The 27,942-nt window shown below is 48.3% G+C and overlaps 1 long non-coding RNA gene across 1 annotated transcript; it reads left to right on the top strand.

Moving 5' to 3' along the window:
* Nucleotides 1-1,454: 1,454 nt before the first annotated feature.
* Nucleotides 1,455-26,850, top strand: LOC121817622 (uncharacterized). The gene is made up of 3 exons (XR_006057633.2): nucleotides 1,455-1,560; nucleotides 21,377-21,532; nucleotides 22,165-26,850. It is a non-coding gene; the product is annotated as an uncharacterized LOC121817622 (long non-coding RNA).
* The last annotated feature ends 1,092 nt before the right edge of the window (nucleotides 26,851-27,942 follow it).

Below are 27,942 nucleotides of genomic sequence, written 5' to 3'. Positions count from 1 at the left end.
GCTGACAAAGGCTGTTTAGTCAGAGCTGTGATGTTTCCAGTAGTCATGCACAGATGTGAGAGTTGGACCATAAAGAAGGCTTAACACTGAAGAACTGATGCTTTTGAATTGTGGTGTTGGAGAAGACTCTTCAGAGTCCCTTAGAGATCATCCAGTGAGGAGACAAACTAGTCAATCCTAAAGGAAATCAACCCTGAAAATTCACTGGAAGGACTGATGCTGAAGTGCCAATACTTTGGCCACTTGATTCAGAAAGCAAAGTCATGGGAAAAGACCCTGATTCTGGGAAAGATTGAAGGCAGGAGGAGAAGGGGGCGACAGAGGACGAGATGGTTGAATAGCATCAGAGACTCAATGAACACATGTTTCAGCAAACCCCAGGAGACAGTGCAGGAAAGAGGACCCTGGCAAGCTGCAGTCCACGAGGCTGCAAAGAGTTGTACGCAACTTAGTGACTGAACAACAACTAGTCCAATGGACTCCAACAATCCTAGGAACAGAAGGATCCTGTCTTCAGACAGGATTTGAAGTCCAGCTTATAAATAGGCAGGCTCCCCAGGTGGCGCTAATGATAAAGAACCCACCTGCCAATGCAGGAGGCGCAAGAGACACAGGTTCAATCTCTGGGTCGGGAAGATCCCCTGGAGGAGGGCATGGCAACCCACTCCAGTATTCTTGCCTGGAGAATCCCATGGACAGGGGAGCCTGGTGGGCTACAGACCATGGGGTGCAAAGAGCCGGACACAACTGAAGCGACTTAGCATGCCTGCGCACACTCATGCATGCGTATAAACAGACACAGTCATCACTGAATTGGTTGCTGGAAAGAGTGGTCCCAGGGCTTGTGGGCTCTGTGGAGTGTTGTTGGCAAAGCCCTGGGCTGGTCCAGCCCCATCTGGGGCAAATACTGACTGGAAGACCCAGAGAACACAAAAATCTTGGCTTTGGTTTTGTAGGTTTCCGGGACGGGGCTCAGGTGGGCACCTGGTCTGAGCATCAGGTGGCTGCTCCTCTGTCCTGCCTCTTGGAGGTACTTGCACGCCAGACCCCAGAATGAAGATTTTGCCTGCTCAATAGCAGAGTGCCCCTGGTCTTGAGACACGGAATAATACCCAGAGGAAGAAGACTCTTAGAACTTGCTTGCCAGATCACTTGCGGTAGAGAGAGACTAGAGTTTAGAAGAAGGCTCGCTCCAGGACCTTCCCAACCAGGGCAGAGCCAAGGTGCTCAGGCCCAGAGCCACGACATCTCCTCCATCTTAAACCTGCTGTGGCTTCCTAGCATTTCCAGATTTAGCAAATAGAATTTGTGGATTCCCGGCTAAATTTGCATTTGAGATAAACAAAGTTTTCATATAAATAGAGCCCCAAAATTATCTGTATCATTTATCTGAAATGCAAATATACCGGGACATCTGGGTTCCTTCTGGCAATTCTATCTCCAGGCCCCTGCAAGGGGGCAGGGCCCATCTCAACAACCCATCTTCAAGATCATCTCCCTCCCCAGGCCCAAGAGATAAAGCAACCAGAGGTCCGGCTGCTCCCGCTTCTTCAGCTCCAGGTAAGCATATGCTCTCATGTCTCCTTGGAGCAAGCCTCTAACCTCCACTCCTGAGCTCTTCCAGCCCAAGACTTAGCGGGCCTTGGATTCAGACAGCCTCTGAAACATGGAGAGCAGCATTTCACTTTTTCCTGGGCAGGGAAGCCCTATCTCAGGGTGGGCTGGCTGTTCTTCCAGGGAGGGAGGAGGGAAACTTGTAATCTTTTCTTTCTTTCTTTTTATTTTTTGACCGAGAAATTGATATCAATGGAAAAGACAAAATACCAGTTATTTTGCCAGGGATGTGTTTTAGAGAATTGGAATATCATGGAACACACTTAACATGAAATCTACCCTGAAGGTTGATCCTTGGCTTGAGGACTGTGAAGATATCAAGGCATCCCTGTGTGATTCCACCAGGCCTACTGGTCTTCTGACCACAGGGAGGGTGGGAGCAGGGGCGTGTACAGCCGCTCTGTGGCGGAGCGGCCCCCATCTCATCCTGTGGAAAGGCTTTCATCTAGAGTCCAGCGAGAGGAAGGGATGATTTCTATTTCTTTCTTTCTCAGAGGGGAAAAAAAAAAGTGCATTTTGCTAGTGAAAACGAAGCCCCTGTTGCCCCACAAAAAGGGCTTTGTCTCATCCCCCCTGGGGAGTGTCTGCCTTGCACAGTAAGAGGAGTCACTGACCATGCCTTACTCTCCAGGTGTGGTCTACTTAGCCAAACGAGCAAATCACATCTATAATTAGAATTATATGCAAAATGAAAAGACTCTTTAAGGAACATCTCTGGGTCCTCATCATCTTAAGTATCTGTTGCCATGGAAGCCAGAGAGCAGCTCCAAAAATCTGGAGTGGCGAGCAGCACTCGTCCACTCGCCACGAGGGTGCCTTTAAATGAAGTTGCCTTTTTCCTTTGGTTTCTGAATAAACATGAACCTGGATTTTTCGTGAAAAATCCTGATTTCAAGGTTATTGATGCTATACTAAATTAATACAGTCTGTGCAACAGCGAGCACCACCCAGCAAAGCCGGGGAGCCTCCTGTCTTCTGAAAGCTTGACATTTGTTTTTCATCATGAACTTAAAGGTCAAGAGCTACAGATGGATCAGGGTACCTGCCTGAGTTTACATTTACATGCATTTTATTTTATTCCCACACGCGCTTTTTATGAGACACATCACTGGAATAAAACTGTAGCGTTTCCATATCCTCTAGGCTGGCTAAACTAGGAGAGCTGTCAAGCTGCTCTCTCTACCTAATTTGAATTAAAATAAGAAATATATGCTGATTTGATATTTTAAAAGCAAAAGCTTTACATTTAACATTGGCTATAACTGGCCAGCATAGAGAGCACACAGACTTCTTAGTTACTTATTAGCATAATTTGGGGGCAGACTGCTGATAGAATCTACTTTTTTTTTTTTAATTGAAGTATAGTTGATTTACAATGTAGTGTTAATTTCTGCTGTACAGCAAAGGGGTTCAATGATTTATACGCTTTTCTACTATGGTGTGTCAAGGATATGGAACACAGTTGCTTGTGCTATCCGGTAGGACCTTGTTATTAATCCATTCTATAAATAATGGTTTGCATCTGTTAACCCAAAACTCCCAATTCATGCTTCTCTAGAATCTACTCTAGTGTGCACTTTTAAGTAAAAGCCAGAAACATCTCACTTTCCAGATAAAAACATGATTAGCCAATAATCTATTTCTAATTGCTGGGAATACACGCTCACTCTTTGTCTTCATAGATGAGTTTTTGTGTGTGTTTTGCTTGTGTGTGTGTGTGTTTCTGTTCAAGGTAAGCCTGCTGCTTATACTCTGGTTCCCCCCTTTTTCGTGTGATTCCAAACAACATTTTATATTTTTACCAAAATACCTGTGGAGCTGACAGAGCATGATGCGTTCGTTTTCCTTGATTTTGTAGAGAGGGAAAAGGCGAGCATGAATAATTCAAAAATAATGCTGAGACTGTTAAGATTTAGTATTGGAGAGGTCATCACAGTTGGGAGAAATGAGCTAGGAGACTATTACTATTCCACGATCTTTGAATCTCAAGGTGACATCATTATTATTTCTCTATATCTATAATGTGGCGCTGCAACCAGCTTATTGCTGTGTTTCTCATGTAGGGGAGAAAGATCAATTACATACAGACCTCAGAATGTGAACCATAAGCATCGTGCCCAATAAAACTGCCATTAACAATCCCTACAATTTCAGCTGCCTGCTTCCAGGTCAAGCTGCTTTAAAAATGATAACTGACATTGAAAGGTTGAATAAAGAGCATTCATCCTAAAGGGAGCCATTTCTTAGCCAAATAACTGAAAGTCTTTAATAACACTTGCTAATTTGGATCTGAATGGAAAAAAAAAAAAAAAACACCCTAATGGTGAGCTTAGCGCTGAGGCTGCTTAGAAGAGTGAACACGCCCTGGCGTCCCCCTTTGAAACGTGGGCCTGCTATGGGGCTGCCCTCCACCACAAGCCCTCTCGAGTAAGCATCAGGCAGTCCCACGCAATCATCTTTAATTTATTCCTATTTTCAACCAGAAGCGGAAAGATATCACCAAAAAATAAAATGCAGGCTAGAGCAGTGTTTACAGCACCTCCCTCACCATTTGTTACCACTGCATAATCAGTGATAAATCTTGCTTTCTCTGGAACGGGATTAAGAAACACCACTACATTCAAAAATATTAAAATGGAATAGAGCTATTACTATTGCAAAAATCCCTTTTTTTTTCCTGCCCCCAAAGGGTCCCTGCATGTTTAAAACATCTTTTTTTACTTCACAGAATTTTACAAGCCTTCCCACCAGCTTACTTTTTAATTAAAATGTTCTTGTTAGTGTCAGACCTCTGAAACATCACATTTGGTTTAAAGGTTTAACAGTTCGTAGCATTTGCGATTTTTGTAAGTGAGAATGCGAAAGTACGAGAGATTTCCTTTCCTGAGTGGTGCCCACACAGTTTGAATGGCGGTCGTCACCGCCGATTTCACTCATCACCCCAGTGCCCTCTGACCGCTGCACCTGTTCACGCAGATACCTCTGAATCATCAGGCTGCAGGCGTCGCTAATAAAAGACACCCTCGACCCATCCCAGAAGCCATGCTGGTTTTTAAAGGGGATTTTGAAAACGATGAGCAACTACTGCATCTGTTATTTATAAAATTCTGTCTTGTTATTATCGTGGATAATATGGATGATACCATCCACAATAAGCCTCTATGTTCAGTTCAGTTCAGTCGCTCAGTCATGTCCGACTCTTTGTGACCCCATGAATCGCAGCACACCAGGCCTCCCTGTCCATCACCAACTCCTGGAGTTCACTCAGACTCGTGTCCATCGAGTCAGTGATGCCATCCAGCCATCTCAGCCTCGGTCGTCCCCTTCTCCTCCTACCCCCATTCCCTCCCAGCATCAGAGTCTTTTCCAAGGAGTCAACTCTTCGCATTTGGTGGCCAAAGTACTGGAGTACTTTCAGCTTTAGCATCATTCCTTCCAAAGAAATCCCAGGGTTGAACTCCTTCAGAATGGACTGGTTGGATCTCCTTGCAGTCCAAGGGACTCCCAAGAGTCTTCTCCAACACCACAGTTCAAAAGCATCAATTCTTTGGCACTCAGCTTTCTTTATGGTCCAACTCTCACATCCATCCATGGCTACTGGAAAAACCATAGCCTTGACTAGACGGACCTTAGTTGGCAAAGGAATGTCTCTGCTTTTGAATATACTATCTAGGTTGGTCGTAACTTTTCTTCCAAGGAGTAAGCGTCTTTTAATTTCATGGCTGAAATCACCATCTGCAGTGATTTTGGAGCCCCCCAAAATAAAGTCTGACACTGTTTCCACTGTTTCCCCATCTATTTCCCGTGGAGTGATGGGACCAGATGCCATGATCTTCATTTTCTGAATGTTGAGCTTTAAGCCAACTTTTTCACTCTCCTCTTTCACTTTCATCAAGAGGCTTTTTAGCTCCTCTTCACTTTCTGCCATAAGGGTGGTGTCATCTGCGTATCTGAGGTTATTGATATTTCTCCCGGCAATCTTGATTCCAGCTTGTGTTTCTTCCAGTCCAGCGTTATTTCCTTGAATTTTCCTTAAGTGTTATAATTTGGGATTTATTGTGAGATAATGATCTCTAAGCTCAAATGAACTATATCTGTGACAGTCATGTCACTCTTTCTCCCCTCCATCTCTTTATAGCAGCTCCTCCCCAATGAGGGGTACAGGGAGCCCAACCAGGTGCCAGCCCTCTGAGGATGCTGAAAGGCAGGATGGGGACCCAAGGTCCTTGTGTGGGGGGACAGCTGTGCTCCTGACTTCCTCACCCCTAGACCTGCCCTTTACCTGCCTCCTTCCGTGAGGAACAGTCGGGCCTCCATTATGGAGCCACCTTTAGCCAGCTCCTATGTCTTGTGTCCACATACATCCTGACTGAAACAGTGTGTGCAAACTTGTGTTAAATGGAGAAAGGTCCAGGACTCTGAGGGGTGGACCATGTACCCAGGGACCAGGACTGGGGAAGGACAGTGATGAGTAAGCCAGACTCCACATGCTCAGGAAACATGCTAGCCCGGGTGGGATGAATGCACTGTGGTTGGTGGGATGAATGCACCGTGGTTGGTGGTTAGCAAGAGAAACACAGAAAGTGTTCTTTGCAAAACATCAAAAGAAAATTAATGGCACGGTGCGCCTCGGAGTCCAGGACAAATGCATAAAACACACACAAAAATACACATTCAGCGCAGACAATATTTGTTTGCTTTTAGCTATGCGGGCTATATTTTAACTCCCTGTGTCTGGCACCAGATTCTCAAAAGTCCTTCCACCTCTGAGTGAAAGTGCCTGAGGGCAGACATGGCCAGGGTAGGGGGCTCATCATTCTGCTCCCGGTAGGGGGCTTGCCTGATCGCCATCTGCTGAGCGGTGCGGAGACTTGGTCCCTGCGTTAGCGGCCATAATGATGTACTAACAGTGTGCTACCAACCGCAGGAGTCGGATATGGAGGTGTCAGCAGCACTGGGTCCTTCTGGAGGTTCAGAGGGAGAGAGTGTCTCAGGTTTCTCTCCCAGATCCTGGTGGCTCTGGCTATGCCTGGCGTCCTAGACGTGTAGACACACCCCTCCACTCTCTGCATCCCTCATCGCGGCCTTTGGGCACCACGCAGTGCGTCTGTGTGTCTCTGTCTCTCAAATGTCCCTCTCTGAATAGGAGACCAGCCATCGCACAAGCGTGTGCACGCTCAGTTGCTTCAGTTGCATCCAACTCTGTGCGGCCCCGTGGACTGTAGCCCGCCAGGCTCTTCTCTCCTTGGGATTCTCCAGGCAAGAATACTGGAGTGGCTTGCCATCCAGGACCCTCTCCGGGGGATCTTCCCGACCCAGGGATCGAACCCATGCCTCGTGTGTCTTCTACATTGCAGGCAGATTCTTTACCACTGAGCCACCGGGGAAGCCCTGCCATTGCACCAGGGTCCACCCTAATCCAGTGTGACCTCATCTGAACTCGATCGCAGCTGCAGAGATCCTGGTTTCTGAGTAAAGTCACATTCACGGGTACTGGGGTTCAGGACTTGGAGACACAATTTGACCTGCTACTGTTGTTACTTGTCAGGTGAGCCTGTTGCTCCTAGGGCAGTGACACCCAAGGGCCTGGCATGGTGTCCAACCCCCGCATCTGGTGCCCCAGTATCCAACATCCTAGAGAGGATTTCTCCAGCGCTGCCAACAGGCTGCTAGCTCCTCTAGCCCTTCTGCCTAGAGTAGCCAGGACTCTGGGTCCCTAGCTGTCTGAACCTGGAGTCTAGGGTGGTAGGGAGGCTTCAGAGCCTGTGCAGAGGCACCAGGCCAGCAGCCTAGTGCGGAAGGAGCCCAGGAGCCCTGGTCCCACCCTGGGGGCCGCCTTTGAAGTTGGTGGAGAAGCCTCTCACTGCAGGGACAGAGCAGAGGAGGGAGGCCCAAGTGAACTCTGCTTTCCCCACTGATGCCCTGTTCAAAGAGAATAGTTTGGGCAATGCCTAGCGAATAATGAATGATGGCGGCCAGGCCAGCCCGACGGGGCACCTGCCCGCACGGCTGTCCCTCCCTGTTCTCTGCACCTGCCTGAGCCCTGCTGGGCTGGGGATGTGCCAGGGAGGAGGCGGCCTCTCGCCTTTTGTTTTATTGTTAACATTTAATACCCATCACGCTGTCCCGAAGATGCTCAGTCCTGACACAGGTGGAACACAGACGGGCGATATCGGCCGGCGTCTTACTGCTCACCCGGGCTGGGGAGAGATGGAGGTGAACGTGGACCAGGAGCGAGTTTTCATGGGTGGAGGTGCTGTGACACTCCGGAGGCTTCTCCTCCCAGCCTTCGGCGGCTGTATCCCCTTCGGTCCATAATCGCAGCTAATGGGCTGGCCACAGAGGCATCAGGGGCATAAAATGGTCTAACACTACATTGACTATAAATAGCAAAGCCATAAGTGACATTACTTTGCAGATAAGAAACAATCACATCATTAAGCAAAGGTGTTTAGTGTATCAGTCGCCCTAACTTTGATTTATTGCAAGGCGTTTGTCACCAGCACAATGGAAGCTGTAATGCAACTCAAGGGTTTAAAGAGAAAATTAAGATGAATATTGCTGCTCGCACTTCGGTTTGCACAGATGCAAAATGGGTGGGCTTCCCCCGCTGCCTGCAGGGCTGGCCTCAGCCCAGCTTCCCAGGCCCAGAGGCTAAAGACTGCCTGCGCGGGGCAGAGAAGTTCACCCTGGGGGGCTGGAGGCTGGGGCTGCCCAGGGCAGGAGCATCTCACAGCCTGGGTTTCTGCAAAGGGGTAACACATTGCAAACGGCCGGGGCTCCCCCTTTCATTCTACCCGTTTATGGAATGGGAGCAGCGATTCCTTCTTTTGATGAACAACGTATCCTGAAGCACTGTCTTATTAAATAACAACTGTTTCTGTATTCCGTTCAGTTTTAATCCAGAAAGCAGTTTTGGAAAGCCTACTGTAAGCCAGGCACTGAGCCAGGCCTGGGAAGTTTAATGACACATCAGTCAGTTTCTCTCCTCCAGGGGCTCAGGACCCAACTGATAAACTCCCAGGAGCTGCTGGTGGGGCAAGTGTGAGCTGGATGAAGGGACGGATGAGGGGGAGATAGGATGGTGAAGGTTTGCGGAAGCGCAAGGGGACTCGAAGGAGGGACAACATTCCCGCTGGTTGGGAAGATCAGGAAAGAGGAAGGGAAGGGGGATTTGAAAGGGCCTTTGAGGGCTGGAGGACCGCCGGGCTGAGGAGACGGGCAGGGGTTTCTCTAAGATGCCGTTGCTTGTCCGTAGGCTTGTGCATCTGGGTGGAGTTGATGGGACGCCGAGCTCCAGTCTGGCTGGTTCACCATCAGACCCAGGGAGAGCGGTTGGAGGAGAAAGGCTAGAAGGGCAGTCAGATGAGACGAGGAAGCGTCTGGGGTGTGTGGGTAAGGAGGTTGCTCTTTTTTTGACGGGCGATGGGACCACTGAAGGCTCTAACCCGGACCTAGTGCACAGTCTGACTTGGAGCGCAGTAGGGAGGAGGCGCCGGAAATCGCAGGCCATGGAGCGTGTGCCGTGAGAGGCAAGGTGGGGCTGGCGGGCTGGATGGCTGGGTCGGATGTGGATGGTGGGCGGCGAGGAGGGGAGGTCAGGGCACAGAGGGAGGTGAGGTTACACTGAGCTGAGCACCCGCTTCACGCCCAGGTGTGGTCTGGGGTGCGGCTAAGGAAACCTCAAGGGACAGGTAGACCTGGTCATCAGCTTCATGAGGGGCCCTGGTGGAGAAAGAGCTGTTTGAAGGAGATGGTTAAAAAACTCAATGAGACAAAGAGTTCATCTCCCTTCACACTTGAGCTATGTCTTCTTGGAAATGGATGAAACACTATCCACTTATGAAAATATTAATCTAATGGCTATTCACCACCAGTTAATCATGAAACTGAAGCTCCAGTACTTTGGTCACCTGATGTGAAGAGCCAACTCATTGGAAAAGACCCTGATGCTGGGAAAGATTGAAGGCAGGAGGAGAAGGGGACAGCAGAGGATGAGATGGTTGGATGGCATCACCGACTCGATGGACATGAATCTGAGCAAACTCTGGGAGGTGGTGAGGGACAGGGAGGCCTGCTTGTTGCAGGCCATGTGGCTGCAGAGAGTAGGACACGGCGTAGCAACTGAACACCAACAACCCGTCTTATAACCACTTGCTCAAAAATTCTTTGAAACCTGGAACCATCAAACAAACCCTATGGTCTGTTTTCTGAAAGAAGCTATTTCAAAATGACTCAGCATTTCACTGCAATCCTCAGACCAAACCAGTGCCCCCTGGATTGGTCCAAGTGCAAACACACGGCCAGTGTGGAAAGGTGACGTGGTCCCAGCCCTTGCTCAACCAGCAGGAGCCCGCTCTGCCTGCTGAGGGTCCAGGGGCAAAGAGGGCAAGTTCCCACCTCCCACAATCCATCCACGTCCTTCCGGTCTGGCACAACGCTAGGGGGGCTTCAGGACAGAGCAGGGCAGGGGACTGGGAGGACAGGCTGCCCAGCTCTGGCCCAGGTCTCGCCCCTGCTTCAGGCCCCAGAGCTGGAGAAAGGGCTGCCCTGTCTCATCTATAGCGCAGATCCTCTTGCTCCATGGGGCCATGCTGATAGGGTGGCTGTGTGCCCTAGCTGGGTGTCCACTTAGCTCTTCCCAATCGAGTCCTCGTTGGTGTTTGGGAGTATATATCTCAAGAATGTGAAGTGAGAGTGGACGTGTTAATCAGTCATGTCTGACTCTTTGCAACCCCATCGACTGTAGCCCACTAGGCCCCTCTGTTCATGGAATTTTCCAGGCAAGAATACTGGATTGGGTAGCCAATCCCTTCTCCAGGGGATCTTCCCAACCCAGGGACTGAACCTGGGTCTCCTGCATTGCAGGCAGATTCTTCACTGCCTGAGCCCATATCTCAAGAATAGATTTATTCTTTAATAAATTGAATGTTAATTTTTACTCCAAGTCAAACGTGCAGGTTTAAAGAAAGCTATATTTGGGAAGATAATCTCAAAGTCCATGGACTTCTGACACGTGGTAACTGGGTCCTGCTTTCTCTGGATTATTCTAGTCCTTCCGCGCTGCAGACTGTTTCAGGGCCACGGGGTGAGCGTGGTGGTGCAGAAGCAGGAAGCTGCTTTTGCAGGCTGCCCTGCTGGGATCCTGAGTCTGGCCTTCTGCAGCTAGAGCTCGTCTGGTCCTTTTCCTCCCTCCTCAGCTGGCTACCCCCAGTGTCTGCACAGAGGTGTCCACTAAGATTAAAAGGTCATCTTCTTAACATGGGTGATTCCTGCCTGGCCAAGATACGAGAAGGACCTTAGGGACGCACAGTTCCCCCTCCTTTCAAATCACCACTCTTCTCATCTTAACAAGCCCCAAATAACAACTTTCAGTCAACTCCTGGAAAAAGAAAAAAAGACTTTAGTGATGCAGAGGACCATCTCTTTGGGGAAAAATAAATAAAAACGGAATGATAAATTAAGTGGCCCAGTGCTTTTGGGACTAAATTCAAGCAGCAGAAGAAAGTCGGTTCTTCTCCCCTTGGTCACATGGGTTCTAGAGGTGGGACTCAAGTGCGTTACTCAAGCTTTCCAAGGTGGTCCTAACCAGGGTTTGGCAGGGAATGTTCCTGATGCAGCATGGTACACCTGCCAGGCGAGGAGGCAAGAAGAAAGAACACTTGAGTATGGGATCTAGAAGGATGGCCCTGATGAACCTATCTGCAGGGCAGCAGTGGAGATGCAGACCCGGATAGCAGACTTGTGGACACACTGCGAGAGCGAAGGTGGGGTGACTTGAGCGAGCAGCGCTGAAACACACGTGTTACCGTATGTAAGGTGCATAGCCGGCGGGAGTTTGCTGCATGACGCGGGGAGCCCACATCCTTGTTCTGTAAGCACCTAGAGGGGAGGGGTGAGGGGGAGGTGGGCAGGAGGCTCAAGGGGGAGGGACACATGTATACCTATGGCTGATTCGTGTTGATGGATGGCAGAGACCAACACGACTTTGTAAAGTAATCATCTTCCAGTTAAAAAGAAAACAAAATTTAAAAAAGAATAACAGCAACAACAAACCGAAAAGGAACTTGGAAGAGAGACAAAAACGATGCACTTCCCTCACATTACAAACTGAAGGGCAGTCCTGAGTCTCAGCACAACGACCTCTTGGAGGCTTTTCTGGGGAAACTTAATGTGAATGGAATGCCAGTTCTCCAGCTTCCGTATATAAGCAGGTGGCAGGAAGTGTCCACTGCTGGTGTTTCATATCACTGGTGATTCAAATTAATGTTTGCCTCCCTTCACTCACTCCTCTCCTAATTCTGCAGGCTCACCTTCATATCCAGTGGAACTTACATTTACTTGTAATCTCACTGCTTACACTCCACTGAACAATAAAAGAACAATAAACTTAATAAAAAGCCCAAGTGATTGGAAACTGCTCTGGGAATGGCAGTCCAGTATGAAAGCTATAAATTTCCTTGTGTGCTCACGACAATGTCAGCTAATTTTTATGAAAAGCCCATCACGGAACATGGCACCAAAACACCGGATCACTAGTGTGTCAGCCTTCAGACTTCCCCTGATAACAAAATAGAAAATGCATCATAAAATGATGTTTCGAGCCACAAATTCATCTCGAAATGCTCACTCTATCCAGGAACATTTCTTTTCCGACCCTGTCTTGCACCTGAACTTTGAATTAATCATTCCTTTTCTATACTGTTACACAATACCCACTGGTACCGTTGTGGGGGGGAACCTAGGAAAACAACCGCTAGAAATATCGTCTCACGTGATGAACCTGATCGGCCCACATTAGCGAATCTAAGGTAGACGCAATTAGTCCACAGAACAATGGCAGTGATCACGGAGCCTAAAAACTTAATCTGAAACCATTATCTTCAACAATACACTTTTAAATAAACCACTGGGGGCCCATTTCTCATTGAGTGCAACCCACAGAGAGTACACAGTTACGCGGTCACCCTGTGGGATTACAAAGGAGGAGAAATTGGGCTTCCCTTCAGGGCTCAAAAATATCCTTTCTACCTAATCATTAATGATGGCTTCTAACCTACTCTTCAGATCCCAAAATATTCTGCATGCTCTAGAAAATCAAGCTGGTTTAACAGAAAAGTTCTTTGGCCGGATGATTGAAAGGAAAAAGAGCATCGTCTTGAAAAATGCTCTGGGTACGTGAACCAGACATCAGCAACGGTGATTTACCCCCTGGCCACGGAGAGCTGGTGAACGTCACAGCTGTGAGCTGGGGAGTGGAGCCCCTCTGTCCTGAATTGTATGGTTATGGTCGTCCGTAGAGAACATGGTGACATTCACGGTCACCCAGGGAGGAAGAGGAGGGCAGGATGAAGAGGAGGTGTTTAGAACCTGCCCAGAGATCTCTGTCCCATGGTCCCCACCTGACTGGCTGCCCCATCTCAGGGCCCCTGCTATCTGCCCTGAGCCTGGCACCAGGTGGGATCTGTGAACGTCTCTGGAGCAGGCGGCAGGCTCCCCTCGTTGGGCTTTTGCTGGGCAGTGGTCTCACCTGAACGTCCTGGGGCCCCTGGCGGGAGGGGCGGGGGTGTGGATCCAGCACCAGGGACCCCAGGGCTGGCTCCTCCTCTGTTTGCCAGCTCCTGCGTGTCCCAGTGACACATGCTGGGGACCCGGGTCCGAGGGGCGGCCGCGCTGGCTCTTTCTGGATTGGCTCGACTCCACCTTCGGGCTCCCCTTCTGGAACCATTCCCCAGCGGCAGCGTCCCTGCCCTTGCCCCGCTCCACCAGGTAGCAGGTGGAGGTCCTGGGCACTGAGCCAGGCCCTCTGTGTGCAGCTGGGAAGTTACCCACGCACGGGGGGCCCAGCCTTCAGGCTTCCCGGGGGTCTGAATCAGCCCCAGCCCCCTCGATCTCATCAGATCAGTTACTCCAGTCCTCACCTGCCTCCCCCTGAGTCGAGGGCCCACACCTGGAGCCTCCCTGCCCATCCGCTCTGAGCCCAGCCTGCCGCAAGGCTGTCCTCCCGCTGTGTGTTAAAGTACAACTTAGCATCAGGGTCTTGTCTTCTTTTGCAATCAGCCTTTAAACAAGGGGGATCTTCATTCCTGAGCGAAGCACCATCAGCTCGCATTTGGGATAAGCAGCATATTGTGCACCCTCAGCTAAAAAAAGAAAAAAAAATTCTGGGTATTTATTTCTCCAGAAATGCACAAACATCACACAAGTAAAACTAAAACCACTTTAATAAATAACGAAAGTTCATACTAAGTGAATCGACTCTCAGTGCTTAGGCATACAGCCTTTTTTTTTTTTTTTTCCATTTAGAGGGTGTGTCTTAAAAGGTGGTGTCTCCTTGTGATTAATTCCCAGGATATGCAGCGGACTTGGCTCTTATGAAAGGCCATTTATGGCAAGTTAGGCTCCAAGAGCAACTCTCCCTGTAACATCATCAACTGCAGCGTTTTCTAATTCCTGCTGGAAGTATGATCCATGCCTGCTAAATTTAACCTGGTTGGGGAGGAAGTGAAGCTTCCATTGCCTCTTCCAAAGCCTTTGACTTAAAAGTTCTGCATTCTTTCGTCAGCCCAAGATCACATTTTTACTGTAAACTAGACCCGTACATATTGCTTTGTTTTGTCTATCAGGGTGTACAATTTGGCAAGTCTTAATTTTAACCCAGTAAAATCCATTTAAATCTTCTGTAAAATTTAGGTCTTAGAACTAGACCTATAGCTGTAGTCATTAAAAAAAGGAACATATATAGAGAGGGGCAACTAGATTTATAATCCATCCCTGTGTAATTAAGATGTTTTTTTTATTCCAATGAAATGACAATGGCATAATGGATTTTGAAAACAAGATAAATATGAAGAGGAAGCAATGCTTATGAAGCACGCAGGGAGAGAAGCGGCGAGACTTATTTTTCAAGTGATAAAACATCAACCAATCACAACATTCACTTTTATGGTTATAATTTGCCAAATGATCTCAAATCTTGTTAATTAAAAAAGGGGGAGGGTGACATGGCTAAAAACAGAAGAGATGTCTTTTGTGCTTTGAAATGGAAAGATGCCTGCTGATTTTCTTAAGCCAACCCACCTAGAGAAAGCCATTGCTCAGAAATATGTAACCAGTGAGTCTTTTCACATTTATTGATTGTTCTCATATGTACCTCTCGTTATTAAAACTTGATTTATAATAGACTATCAAAATATTTGAGACTTTTAGAAAAAGTTTCACCGTCTCAGTATTTGATTTCTATAGACTGGAAAAATGAACTCGTGTAAAGTAATACGCTTTTTCCCATGACCAGTGTGGTTGAGGGAGCCACACTGTCTCCTACCCAATGCTTGGCTTGAGTTTTTAAAATTAAGGGTTTTTATCTTGCCCACAATAAGTATAAGGGTGAAGATGAGATTGGAGACATCTATTTTGGCTCCAAGCCAGCCCAAATTGGCCAAGAGACAAGTTTCCTATAATTTGAAGATCTGCAGTAAAAAATGAACCTATTGTTTTTGCCAGCCTTTATTTAGCTGTTTGCAAAAAAAAAAAAAAAAGTTTCTATATTGCTTTAAAGAAAACTGTTCTTATAACTTTCAATTCTACAAGACAGAAAAGTTAGTCATGGTGAGTAAGCGCACAAGGTTTCTGTATGGGATTTCTGCTTTGGTAGTTCTAATATCCCACAGTTGCACTGATAAAACTAGAGTTGCTTGTCTCCTAGAGTCTAATGTCTACCTTTAAAAAATGTACTTACTGTGATAAAGCTAAGGAAGAAGCATGTAAGTGACGTCTCCTACACGCTTCCACGGTAGGAGCTGTCTGTCACCTCTCCTGTTTTGAATATGGTTGAAGAGAACTAATCTCTGAATTGAGGAAAAATCAGGGCAAAACAAGCAAAATGTAAAACATGTTATGAAGGCATTGACAGATCAATGCTTTGATATTTTTATCTTTGGATTTACAGTATAAACAAAGAACTTGGCATCACATGTCTAACTTGGATGTAGTGGCAAAGACTGCTAGCTGCCCTTCAATAGTGTCACGTTTGCTGGTGATGACTTTTTCGGGGCACTCTTGAGTGCCTAGAATGAAGGCCGCATCTTCCTGTGACCTCGGAACTGGTTGAGGCCACAGGATTCAGTTTCAGGCAATGGGAAGAGGGCACATTTCTGGCTGTGAATGTAAGGAGAGCCCTCCACGTGGGCTACAGAGTGTTTAGGTTGAGTAGGCGTCTTGATCAGTGGGAGAAGGAAAACCTCTGGACCAGGGGTGCTCATCGCCACTTAAAAGCAGTCATTATGTCAGGCAGTGTTGAAGGTATTTCACATCGTATTATCTTACAGTGACCTAATAGAGTAGCTGCTGCTGCTGCTGCTAAGTCACTTCAGTCGTGTCTGACTCTGTGCGACCCCATAGGCGGCAGCCCACCAGGCTCCCCTGTCCCAGGGATCCTCCACTGGAGTGGGTTGCCATTTCCTTCTCCAATGCAGGAAAGTGAAAAGTGAAAGGGAAGTCGCTCAGTCGTGTCTGTCCGACTCCTCGAGACCCCATGGGTTGCAGCCCACCAGGCACAACCACTATCTCTGCACAGGTGACAAGCACTCATTCGTGTCCGACTCTTTGCAACCCCATGGACTATAGCCGCCAGGCTCCTCTGTCCTTGGGATTCTTCAGGCAAGAATACTGGAGTAGGTTGCCACGCTCTCCTCCAGGGGATCTTCCCGACCCAGGGATTGAACCTGGGTCTCTTGTATCTGCTGCACAGGCAGGCAGACCCTTTACCACTAGCGCCACTTATGAGACATCAGCAAACTGGGGGACACAGAAATGACACAACCAGGAAATGACAGATTGGGATCTATCTCAGCAGCCTGGCTCCAGAGTGTGCACACTTCGCTGCTCCCCAGTGTTACCTCTAAAGATGGCGGAGCCACCAGAGAGACGGAGCCTGGGTCCCACCCCTGAAGCCCCCGCCTTAACCCTGTACCACCCGGCTGGGGCGGTTACTTTCTTCCTCCTAAAAGCAGCCAAACCCGTATCCTCGTGAGAGAGAGGACAATGGCAGTGCACACAACTTGCTTATTGAGAGAAGCCGGCAAAGCTGGTCTCAATATCCATCTGAAGTGACAAGGCAAGAAACCCACAACTGAAAGCAAATCGAGACATAACGGAAATCAGAGCCTCAACTCCAGGAGCTCTGATATCCAAGGAGACATACTTATAGTGTCTCAATCCAACCCTCAAAATCCAGGGTCTCGTTAAAAGGAAATCTGTGCGTCCCTTGAGAAAAAGTTGCTTGTCACATGGTTGATTTTCTAGAATTTACCTTTCCTCTTTAACTTAATAGAAGAGTAGGCCCTCTCTTGATGAAAAGTACATGAAGAAGGTTGTTTGGGTGGGAAGAGGGGGTAGATTAAAGTAGTATTCAGTTTTTATATTGTTTTGACTTTGTTAATGTCCAGAGCCATTTACTTTGATATGTTAATTTTGTTGTAAACCTTTTTGCTTTTTTCTGAAGTTAGTGGTTATCTCATTAGAAAAGAAAAAAAGAAACACTTGTGTAAACTTATTCGATACATTTCTTTGTTTCATATGCCAGATCTTGGCATGGGGTATAAAACTTGCATTAACGCAGCAACACGCATAAAGAAGTTTCACTTTTTTAAGCTGCAGGCAGCTGCACTAGAGTCCTCTCTTCTCTTACTTCAGCTGCCCAGTGACATTCAGGGAAAAGCTCCATGTGAATAAGTTCCTCCTTGCACAAGTGAAGCTGTTGAGTCTGCCCTCACCTAGAACTAATCACTTGGCTGTGTATAGAATTCCAGGTTGTAAGTAATCTTATCTCAACCTTTTGAAGGCAGTTTTCCCTTGTTACCTAGCTTCTAACGTTGCTGTTAAGAACCCTAATAATAATAAAAATCCTTCTTTTCCTCCTCCTTCCTCCTCTCCTCCTCCTCTATCTTCTCCTTCTTGTCCTGCTTCTTCCTTTTGTATGTGGCCTATTTCTTCCTCATCTTTGCAAGAACATTTTAGAATCTTCCCTTTATTCCTGGTCTCTTAAAAATTTCATGGTGATACACCTTAGTGTAGGATTATTTGCATTCATGGGACTGTGCATTTGGTGGGCTTCAATCTAGTGATCAATGGCCTTTAGATCTAAGGACATTTTTCTAAAAAAAACAATGCTTTCAATTGTCTCCCTTTATTTGGCTAGCTTTCTCCTTGTGGCACTCCTATTGTTTAAATATTAGACCTCCTTGATTAATCTTCCTAAACTTTTTATCTTTTCTTTACTATTTTCTCTCTTTTTAACATGTGTTTCTTGGACATTTCCTCAATTTCATCCTCTAAACCTTCTATTGCATTAAAGTTTTTTAAAAACTGTATTTTTAGTTTCAAGGACTTTAAAAAAAATTGTTTTCTGAATCCTCCTTTAAAAAAAATTAATCCTGTATTCTTGTTTCAGAAATGCCAGCCCTCTCACCTCGGAGAGTATTAATTGCGTATTCATTTGCATTTCACTCTGCTCACTTTACTCTCTGTTTTCTACGCATTCTCACCGTTTACTTATTCTGACTCAAGTTAGTGGCTTTCTTCTAATATGTGAGGACTCTTGGCTGTTGTGAGGCACTGCAGAGGTTTCCGGGAATGCTGTCCATGAGCAGGGCTTCTGAACTGGTGGTTTGCCATCTGGTATTCAAGTAGACTGGCCATGCTATAGGGGCGGGGCAAAGAGTTCAGCATCAGAAAATCTCTTCCTTTGAATGGGCCAGTTTCTTTAGATAAAAATCCCTGCAGCTCCTACCTGGAGGCTGTCGAGCTTAAGGCCCTGGAGGAGAAGCAAATGGGGCATCATAGCCTCAGCACACAGACTCCCCCTCTCCTGCTTGCAGTACGGTGCCATGCCTTCACCTTCACGTGGCCTGGTGTCCCCAAGTCCAGACAGTCTTGGGGTCAGCCCATCCAGAAGGCAGCCTCTGCCTCTCTGCTGCCAGGGTGGAAGAGGGGCAGTCTCCAGGCCGTCTGGGCTGGGGGAAGGGTCTCAGGGCTCTTTAGGAAGCCTTCCAAGTACTTTACTGTTTTTCAAGTCATTATATGTACTGATGCCTTGAAGTACCAGTTGCCTTCAAATCTGGGCCTTTCTGGAGTTCTGCAGCATAAATGGACTTAGTTCTTATTAAGTCAGTAGGTTTCAGCTGTTTGTACTATTCTCATCTGTCTGCTTTCTATCACCCAAAACTTGATATCTTTTCTTGTTGGCTGTCATCCCCCATCCTGTTTTCTTTATCCTTATGAGTTCATGACTTTTTATAATTCGATTACTGTCATTTTAGTGGTATTTCAGGAAGAGATGGAGATTAACAAGTGTGTTCAGTCCGCCATGGTTCACTGGAAGTACAGGTTTTACTTTTCATTTTTATTGAAAAATGATTATTTTCATGGGTGAAAAATGACAACCAACAAAATTATTTTAGAAATAAGATAACTACTTTTGTGAGGCAGAGAGAAGAGGTTAGGAAATTCGATTCTGATTTTGCCTTTTTACTGTAGTTAATGGAAATGAGATTCTAATGACCAAGAGATAGTCGTATTCAGAACAGCTAACCATGGAGAGAGACTTCTGTTTATTTATCAGCATCTCCTGTGAGAACGTGGTGTTTCCCCTGTCCTCCTTTGGCTCTGTCTTCTGATATTGTGTCCAGATGGCCCTCGATCATCAATATTGAATCTCAGAAGAATAGATTCATTTGCTTGCAACTGACTAGGCTGTTTTATTTCACATTTTCTTTTTAGGACTGGTAATGTGGTTTTGGCCAAATGCTCTCATGGGTCTAGATAATTCTCTATTTTGGAGTCTTGGAGAACTTGCCGAATGTGTGGTCATTTTCCTACAACAGTTCGAAGGTTCCTTTTCTCCAGGGATCAAGTAGAGGCAGACAGACAGGGTCTTCCCAGGTTCTCAGGTTTGAGCACAGGAAGTTTCTGGGCAGATCAGTCTTGCTGCCCCCTAGACGTGGGCGGCCCTCCATGGCCTGTCCATCAAACAACACCGGAAAGCGCTCTTCACTGAAGCAACGTGAAGCTTTCCCTGGATGATCCCATTTTCTCAGATGGGCATCTCAGTTCACGTTGTTCCAACATCTTTCTGTTTTTTTTTTTTTGTTTGTTCGTTTGTTTTTTTTTTTTTTTATGCTGAGGATGAATTTCCGTATCCTACAAAGGTACCACCACAGAGATGTGAACGAGGGTCCCTCCTCGTAAGACCTAAACATCTGGTTGCTTCAGAAATTGGCTTCTCTGTTACAGCAAACTGGGAGAAAGGGAACGAATCTTTTGAAAAGTGGGTCAAACCGCATCTGGACTAGTTCTCACCGGGAGAAGCAGTGTCTCTCTATAGACAGCACGGCTGATTCACGGGGCTGGCCAGAAACCATTCCTCCTCCGCATCACTTGTCCCCGTGACGCTCGGGCCCCGCAGTCGGCGGAGGACCAGGTCTCTATCGGAGGGGAGCTTGTAGCACCGAAGCATGGAGACAGCGGCAAAGCAGAGAAGAGCAGGGAAACCAGACGGTCTTCACGCCCGCCGTGTTCCAAAGTGTTATCAGCACGTCCCCATCCACACACATAGTGGTCTTCCCACAGACCATTCACACACAACGCGGCTGACGAAGGCCACGACGGGCTTCCTCTGGTCCTGGACACGTCGGACCGCAGCAGGCTGCCTAACGGCCCAGGTGACCTGCTGAGCTGTCCCCTGGGCGTCTCCGCACTCCCTGGCTTCTTCTGTCGTTCGGGGTTTGCAGTAAAAACGCTGGCTGTCCTGTGGCGCGTACTCTGGGAGGCTTAGCTCCTCCTCGCTCCGGAGGGTTTGGGGGTGAAGGTGCTCCAGTGCCCTGCTGCTCTGGCCGCTGCTTCTCTGGCATCCTTGGGCTCAGCCCTGCTCCTCCGTTTCTCGCCCTCTCTGGCTGGCCCCCTCGTCCTTCACTTCCCCAGTGTTCTCCTAGCGCTGGACCCTTGTGAGGGGCCCCTTTACTGACGGTTTGGAGGAAATGGAAAGAGGTTGTAAGTCATCACAGTATGAGGTGACAAAGTGCAGGTGAGTCTGGGCTCACGGCTCCCATTGCCCTGAAAACCCATCTGACATCCCCTCCCCGGGGCGTCTCCCTGTCTGGGCCCCAGATGCAGGCTCCCACGGCCGCCGTACTTTGCATTTCCCTGGCATTAGCAGCCCTCGCAGGAGACCCCTCTCCCCGCTCCCCCAGGCCACTTGCCTCCCGAGCTCTTGGATGCGGCCCCTTTCCAGCCGCTGTCTCCTGGGGGGGGGCAGGACGGATGAGTGATTTCCGTTTCACTCTTTCCTACTGCATCTCTCTCTCAACCAAAAGGCCCAATAAGTTCTTTTTCTACCCCCCAAATGACCATCTATCCCCAAAATGAGTTCTGCCGAACCCGAGAACTCAGGAGCTGGGCAGGCGGCATTTGCTTCTAAACAGGAGCTGTTCTCGCCACATCCATTTAACCTACAGAAAGGAATGTTTCTAGAATCGTCAGTGATAGCACCGTCAGTGCACACAGGCCCCTCAGGGGTGGCCTCCCCTCCTGCAGAGCATGGTACAGCCTGTTCCGCACACACGGTGACCAGCCCGAAGGCCACCTGACTCCTGCCGGGGCCCTGACCGTTTAGCGCGTCTGAATCGGAGTGGCCGCTGTGGGCCCTCCCAGAGGCCACACAAAGATGAAGCGTTAACTAAAGCAGCTTTGCTCTTTTCTTTTTAAGGAAAATGTCAAGTTCCATCCATGGATGTGGCCGCCTAGCCTGCGGGGTTAGGGCATGACCTTCACAGCACGTGCTAGGGGCTGGGGTGCCGCCGGGCAAAGAGATCGCCAACCGTGTCTGGGTGCTGAAGATAACTTCTCCGTCAGCTTCGGGAAGGTGAAGTTTCCGGGAGCCAGGGGGCTGTCGGAGGGGCCTGGATCTTCAGTCTGTGCAGAACCAGCCTTCCTCTCCACAGGCTTCCCCACAACAGGCCAGTCTTGCCCTGTATCTCCAGGGATGTCCCCTCTGGCCCAGCCCGGCCTGCGGTGGCCCCATCACGTGGGCACCGTTGTCAGAAGCCCCCGTGTGGACAGGCTAGGCCGCCCGCCGAAGGCTATATGCAGTAAACGACAGAGCGGGGATTTGAAAAAAGCCTGGATATCCACCTTTCTGGTTTCAGAGCCCTCCTCCACTCCGGAGAATGCCTTGTTTGCAAGCCCTAACGACACACGATGGACCATGCAGGCTCACAATATTCCACCGTATGTCTCTTTGTATTCAAACCCGGCTATGTTTATAGTTGGGTTTTATATAAGCTCAACTTTAGGACAGATATTAAGAGAAAGAATGTTGCTCCTGGGAAAGCAATAATAGGGGAGAAAATCTAACCCCCCCCCCACTCCCGCCAATATAAAGTAGGAGTCCTCATTACCCCCTTAAAACATTCTGGCTTCTCCCCCTGCTGGCACTTATCTCAATTGATAAATAGTAATTATTTGCTTGTTTATTTTTTCTGTGTTCCTCACCAGACTGCAGGTTCCACGAGGGCAAGGAGAAAGTCCACCTATCGCCCAGGGTATCTGCAGCTTCTAGGTGGTGGGAGGACCCGAAGGACACGGTGGAATGTGGTTGATGAATAAGTGGCTTGATTTAAAAGCCACAGAGAGGAAAATGCATGTATTCCTCTTCATCTTTTAATAAGTTGGCCAGGAATAAAGATGCATCTTCACGGTCCTAAAACCTCGTGTTAACAGCGCTTAGGCTCTAGAGTGGGGTTTCCCTGGTGGCTCAGGTGACGAAGAAGCTGCCTGCAGTGTGGAAGACCTGGGTTTCTGCTCCCGTTTGTTGAAACTGATCAATGTTTAGGAGGATTAGCCAAGTCAAGGCTGATTTGGATCTTGGTTCTTTAAAATCATTTGAAGTACCCCTACCAAATTTGAGAACTTAAAAAAATTAATAGCTAATTCTTTCCATTGTTACTAAGGAGGTTTTTACCAAGTGCTTGTTTTTATTGCTGAAGCTTCCCTTAGCGTTATTTGCAGGATGTACTTTTTATTTCACCGAAGCTTGAAATGAAAACAAGTTCATACTCACTATCAATTACATGTGAACTTGTTCTTGCCACCAACGGATCCCAAGCAGACTTTAGTTGTATAAAGTTGAAGCTGAAGGAAGGTGCTCTTTGCTGAGAAATCAGAAGAGAGTCACAGATACAAAAAAACCATTCTAGCGTCCCAGAGACTTCGAAGCACTGGTGTGCGCGTGCCAGCAGTTATGAGGTCAAGCCTCGTATCACACGGATGGGGACATGTGACGCAAGCCTCGGACAGATCCTTCTTCCTGGAAAGAATTGTGTCGCTTGGAGTCATCCATGGGAAGTGACAGAAACTGGAAGCCAAGGAAATTAGCTGATTCATGACTTTGAGGACGCCAGCTCTGGCACAGCTGGATCCAGGGGCCAAAGCATATTCTGGGTCTTTGTTCTCTGTGTGTGTGTCTCTCCCCCAGCTCCCCACACATACTGCTGTCCGAGCTTGACCCCATCCTACATAAAGCTCCTTCCACGGGGTTTGCCCAAGAACCAGCTCCAGGCACCCTTGGATGGCACTTATAGTTTTCGTGCTGGAGGAAGGGATGGAGGGAAAAAGAGATGGTTTCAGCATCGACATTTCAAGTCTTGGGAAGCCTTTTACTGACCTCTTTGTGGTCTATGTCTTTGCCTGAACCACTAACGGGGATCACCAACCAGGGCTGACTTGGTCCTGTGCCCTTTCCTGTGGCAGAGGGAGATGGTCCTTATAGATGGGGCTGGTGGAAAAATGAAAGGAAAGCTGCTCAGGGCAGAGGCATGGATGTGGAGCAAGCAAAATAAAGTTACCCACTCCATCAAACTCAAGAGCACAGAAGGGAACAAGGAAAGGGCATACAGCCTGTTGTCCAGAAAGTGCTCACACTGTTTTGAAATGTAAAGTAAGTGAAAGAAAGGTGTACCTTAACATGCCCAAACTTTAAAATACCCACTACCGTTTTATTGCATTTTCCAAATATTATCCAAATAACTTGGATGTAAATGTATTCTGTTCTTTAAATGGAACTATTGAAAACATCTCGATGGTTTGATTTATTTTCTTACCATATGCTCTAGGAAATATTTAGTAAATGTTAGGTTCCAATTCACAGTCTTGTTTTAGTTACTCAAGAGTTTCTATCATCCATATTCGTTACTAAATCCTAGGTTTATGACTCTAGTTCTTTCTTAAGTTTGCTTTCCAGAGCTTTTTATTCATGTATTCAACCAATCAGTATTGGGTAGTAAGTGTTATCAGGTACTATTATAGGTTCTGTGAAGGAATTCAAAATAACTTACAGAGAGACAAACTTATAATTTAACCAGAGGATGGACAACTAAACCTTTGAAAGTGATGGATATAAAACAGCCAGTAGGATGTTATTAACATGAGGGAACGCACCAGAAACTTCGTGCGCCGAAGACAGAGCAGAGAATTCCAGCTGAGAAAAAAACAACTTCAGGGAGCCTCATAGACAGATGGAGAAATGCTGCTCGCCTTGTCCTCCAAGGGGCTGCTCCAAGACCCTTTTCTTAAAGCCCCCACCAAACCCCAGCGATACTACTGCTCCCCACTGGTCCAGGTGGGTGCCCCAAAGGCGTCAGCGCCCCTGCTCTCCTAGGCTGTGCTTGTGTGGCCACCAAGGAGGTCTTCTTGGGCAGCCAGGGGCAGCAGGGTAGAGCTGTGCGGTACCGTCTGAAGAGAAATGCTGTCCCCGGGGTGTGCAAGGTGGTCGGAGCCTGTGCGCAGCAGGGGAGGCGGTGGCGCGGGGCTGAGAGCACCTGCAGAGGCGCACGGAGCGAAGGCGGACGCCGACGGTCACGCACGTGGCTCGAGGGCCACCTGCGGGAGACTGGGCGGGGCTGGAAACCCGTCCCTGGACCGGCCAGTGGCCTTGCGTCTGCACCTTGCGGCCAGTCTCTGCTGACAAGAAAAGAAATGGCCGTAAAGGCAGAGGGCTTTTCAGTCTGGATGCAGTGCGTGCCGACAGACAGCTTCACGCGGACTCATTTTACACTGGGTACGTTCTCTGTGATATGTACACACAGGAAGTTAATGTGAGTGAAAGTTGCTTAGTCGTGTCTGAGTGTTTGCAGCCCCATGGCCTATACAATCCATGGAATTCTCCAGGCCAGAATACTGGAGTGGGTAGCCTATCCCTTCTCCAGGGGATCTTCCTGACCCAGGAATCGAACCAGGAAGTTAATGTGGTTAAGTACAAACATTAGAAAATAACCAGTGCAGAAGGGATTTCCGTTTACCCAGAGACCTCCAAGTCCTTGGCAAAGAGGAGACATTCTGCTTTCCATAAACTCTGAAAAGCCACAGAATCTGTGGGCAGGGCTTTGTCCTTAGGGAACCGTACAATCTTCAAAAGCACAGAAAGTGGAAGTGTTGGTTGCTCAGTTGCGTCCAACTCTTTGTGATCCCACGAACTGTAGCCCACCAGTCTCCTCTGTCCATGGGATCCTCCAGGCAAGAATACTGGACTGGGTTGCCATTCCCTTCTCCAGGGGATCTTCCTGACCCAGGGATTGAACCCAGGCCTCTCAAATTGCAGGCAGATTCTTTAACATCTGAGCCACAGGGAAGTCCTCATAAGGCGCCCACCAAAGAACCAGCACAGTGCAGCTACAGAGACCTGAGCTGAGCCCTGAGCTGAGGAATTAGGGAGAGCTTTCACATCAGATCTCAGCGTCCTCCAGAGTGGGAAGCAGAGCTCAGGCCGGGGGAGATGGCCAAAGCACTCACTTTGGACTCAAAATTTAATGGGCTCCGGAGAACCCAGTAATCAAAAGTTGTAATACTTCAACACAATCTTTAAAAAAATCAAAACAAATGCAAAAAATCCACAGCGAATTGAGTACGAGCATTCAGCATGGAGACAGCATCATCACCGATGTGTCCTCTCGATTCGGCCAGTCCCCACTGCGGTCTGATGCAGCACTGTTATTCATTAACTTGCATGCTCCTTTATTTTTTAGAATATCAAAATGTAAATGATGAGTTACACAGTTTGGGGCAGCACGGCAAAATTCGTGCCCAAGGAGGCTGTCTCACTTTCCATCCCGCTGGGAACATCACTGGGAACTTCTAGACCAGAATGGATGCTCTGAAGCTCAGCCCATGATGTCACAGGGCTCTCTCAGATGAACCTTGAGTGCATACCGTATTAGTTGTTTTCATCTCTGGCACATGCAGCATAGGTCTAGAAACCCTTGCTTTTCTAAACGTGGGTCTCCTCACTAGTCAGCATGTCACAGTCTCACTTCTGAGATAAGCAGGAGGCACAGAGTTCCCAGATCACCCAGCTGCTGAGGGCTTGGCAAGCTGGCCCACTGCCCCATCACCTGCTGGGCTATGTGTCCTCCATAAGGATGGTAGCCTCTGAGTGTCCCTAGGGATTCTTGGGTACCCCTAGCAACACTTGGGTATCCCCATGAACACTTGGGCACCCCTACAAGTACTTGGGTGCCTCTATAAACACTCGGGCACCCTTATGAATACTTGAGTATTCCAGCAAATAATCGGGTACCCCTATAAGTAATTGGGTACCCCTGCAAATACTTGGGTGCCCCTGTGAATACTTGGATACATTTAAGAATACATTGGTACCTCTAGAAATACTTGAGTATCCCTGCAAACACTTGGCTGCCCCGTGAATACTCCAGTATCCCCACAAATACTTGGGTGCCCCTCCCAACTGGAAGACAGCCTTCCTCAAACGCTCAGCGGCAGAGGAGGCCCACGGTGAGGGCAGGACGTGGTTAAGTGTCTCTTACCTGGAGAGCTGATGCTGAGGGAGTGACGTGGTGGGGCGGCCAGATGAAGTCTGAGCGCGGGCGTGATTGAAAAATGAGGTTCCCTGCGTGAGAAAGGGGCGTGCGGCAAAGGGCACCGGGCCCTCGCCCAGCACGTCTCCCCGTGAGGAATGGGGCCATCTTTCACCCGCCTGCCTGCGAGGAGGCTGCGAGCACTCTGGCCTGGCTCCCCGGCTCACCTCGGCAATGAATTTGCGGCTTCTTAATGTAAAACCTGCCTTTCCTGGTCATTGTGCCATTTTATTTACGGCCTGTCTTTGGGGGGCTCTTGATCAATAGATTGAGTCCCACAATATATTTCTTCCCTTCAGTTGTTCTTGGTTGTATTTTTAAATTACACGGAGCTGCTAATGATGGTGCGGCTCGCCCTTGAGTGAGCGGGGTCTTTGGGTGCTTGGTGGCCAGGGTTTAAAGGCATCGTGGCTGCAGATTAATACAGCCTCACAGTGATTCCATTTCTGGGCTTGGCTCCCCCCTGGGAGATGGAGGAGGCGAGCCAGCTGGAAGGAGTGGGCAGCAAGGAGCCGAGCGGTGTCCTCACGCCGGACCCTCAGCTCCATCCTTGCTCGGACAGTCAGAGTTACTGAGGGCAAGATACTGAGGGCCTTCTGCCCAGGTACTTACTCAGAAGAACCCCCAGCTCATCCCTCCAGGGGGCCGTGCCCAAGTGACATCACCTTGCCGGTGTCAGACCCGAGCCCTGTGTGTGGTGGGGGTGGTACCGTAACAACCGCGGGTGGGTCCCCAAGGGGCCACAGCGAGGGGTCATGATTCCTGCCTAACTTGGGCCCACTCGACAGTATGGAGCGCAGCGACAGTATAGACACAGATTTGTGAGATCCAATTAAATTATTGTTCGCATTTTTATGCAAATGAAGATAAGTTCTCTTGGCACGTGAATTGTGCCTTTAATAAAAGCTGCAGCTTTTGGCTGTGAGAAGAATGTGTTAACTCGGGTGGTCCTGGAGGTGTGGGTTGCCAAGCGCCTCCGATCTGAGCCCTGCAATTCCCACTGACTCAGTAATTCACGGGCCAGGTACTCTCGCCCCTCCCCTTCATTCCCCTCTCAGTATTCCACAGAGCAGCCTCGTCTCCACCTATCAATTACAGCCGTACTAATTTATTTCCCTGTATCTCTCTCCGCATGCATGGTGGGGGCATGCTCACTTAAAGTATATATATTTTCCCCTTTGCTGGAGGCTTTCATGAAACAAGGCGAATATTCGGCACTTGGGATTCAAGCCGCCGCATCTCACAAAGTTCGGACGTATTAATGAACAAAAATAAGAGTGCAGAGAAACTGGAAAATTAGCAGGCAGTTGAGAGCAAGCCAACAGGAAGCTGTCTGATTATGTGCATGCGGGCAAAATTAGTAAAAGAATTTGAAATTGTCTTGTGCGCAGAGATTCTATTGTTT

Source organism: Ovis aries, chromosome 22 (assembly GCF_016772045.2).
Source record: "Ovis aries strain OAR_USU_Benz2616 breed Rambouillet chromosome 22, ARS-UI_Ramb_v3.0, whole genome shotgun sequence".
In the NCBI taxonomy this organism is placed as follows: domain Eukaryota; kingdom Metazoa; phylum Chordata; class Mammalia; order Artiodactyla; family Bovidae; genus Ovis; species Ovis aries.
Note: the sequence above shows the minus strand (reverse complement) of the source record. Positions and strands in the feature narration are given on the sequence as shown.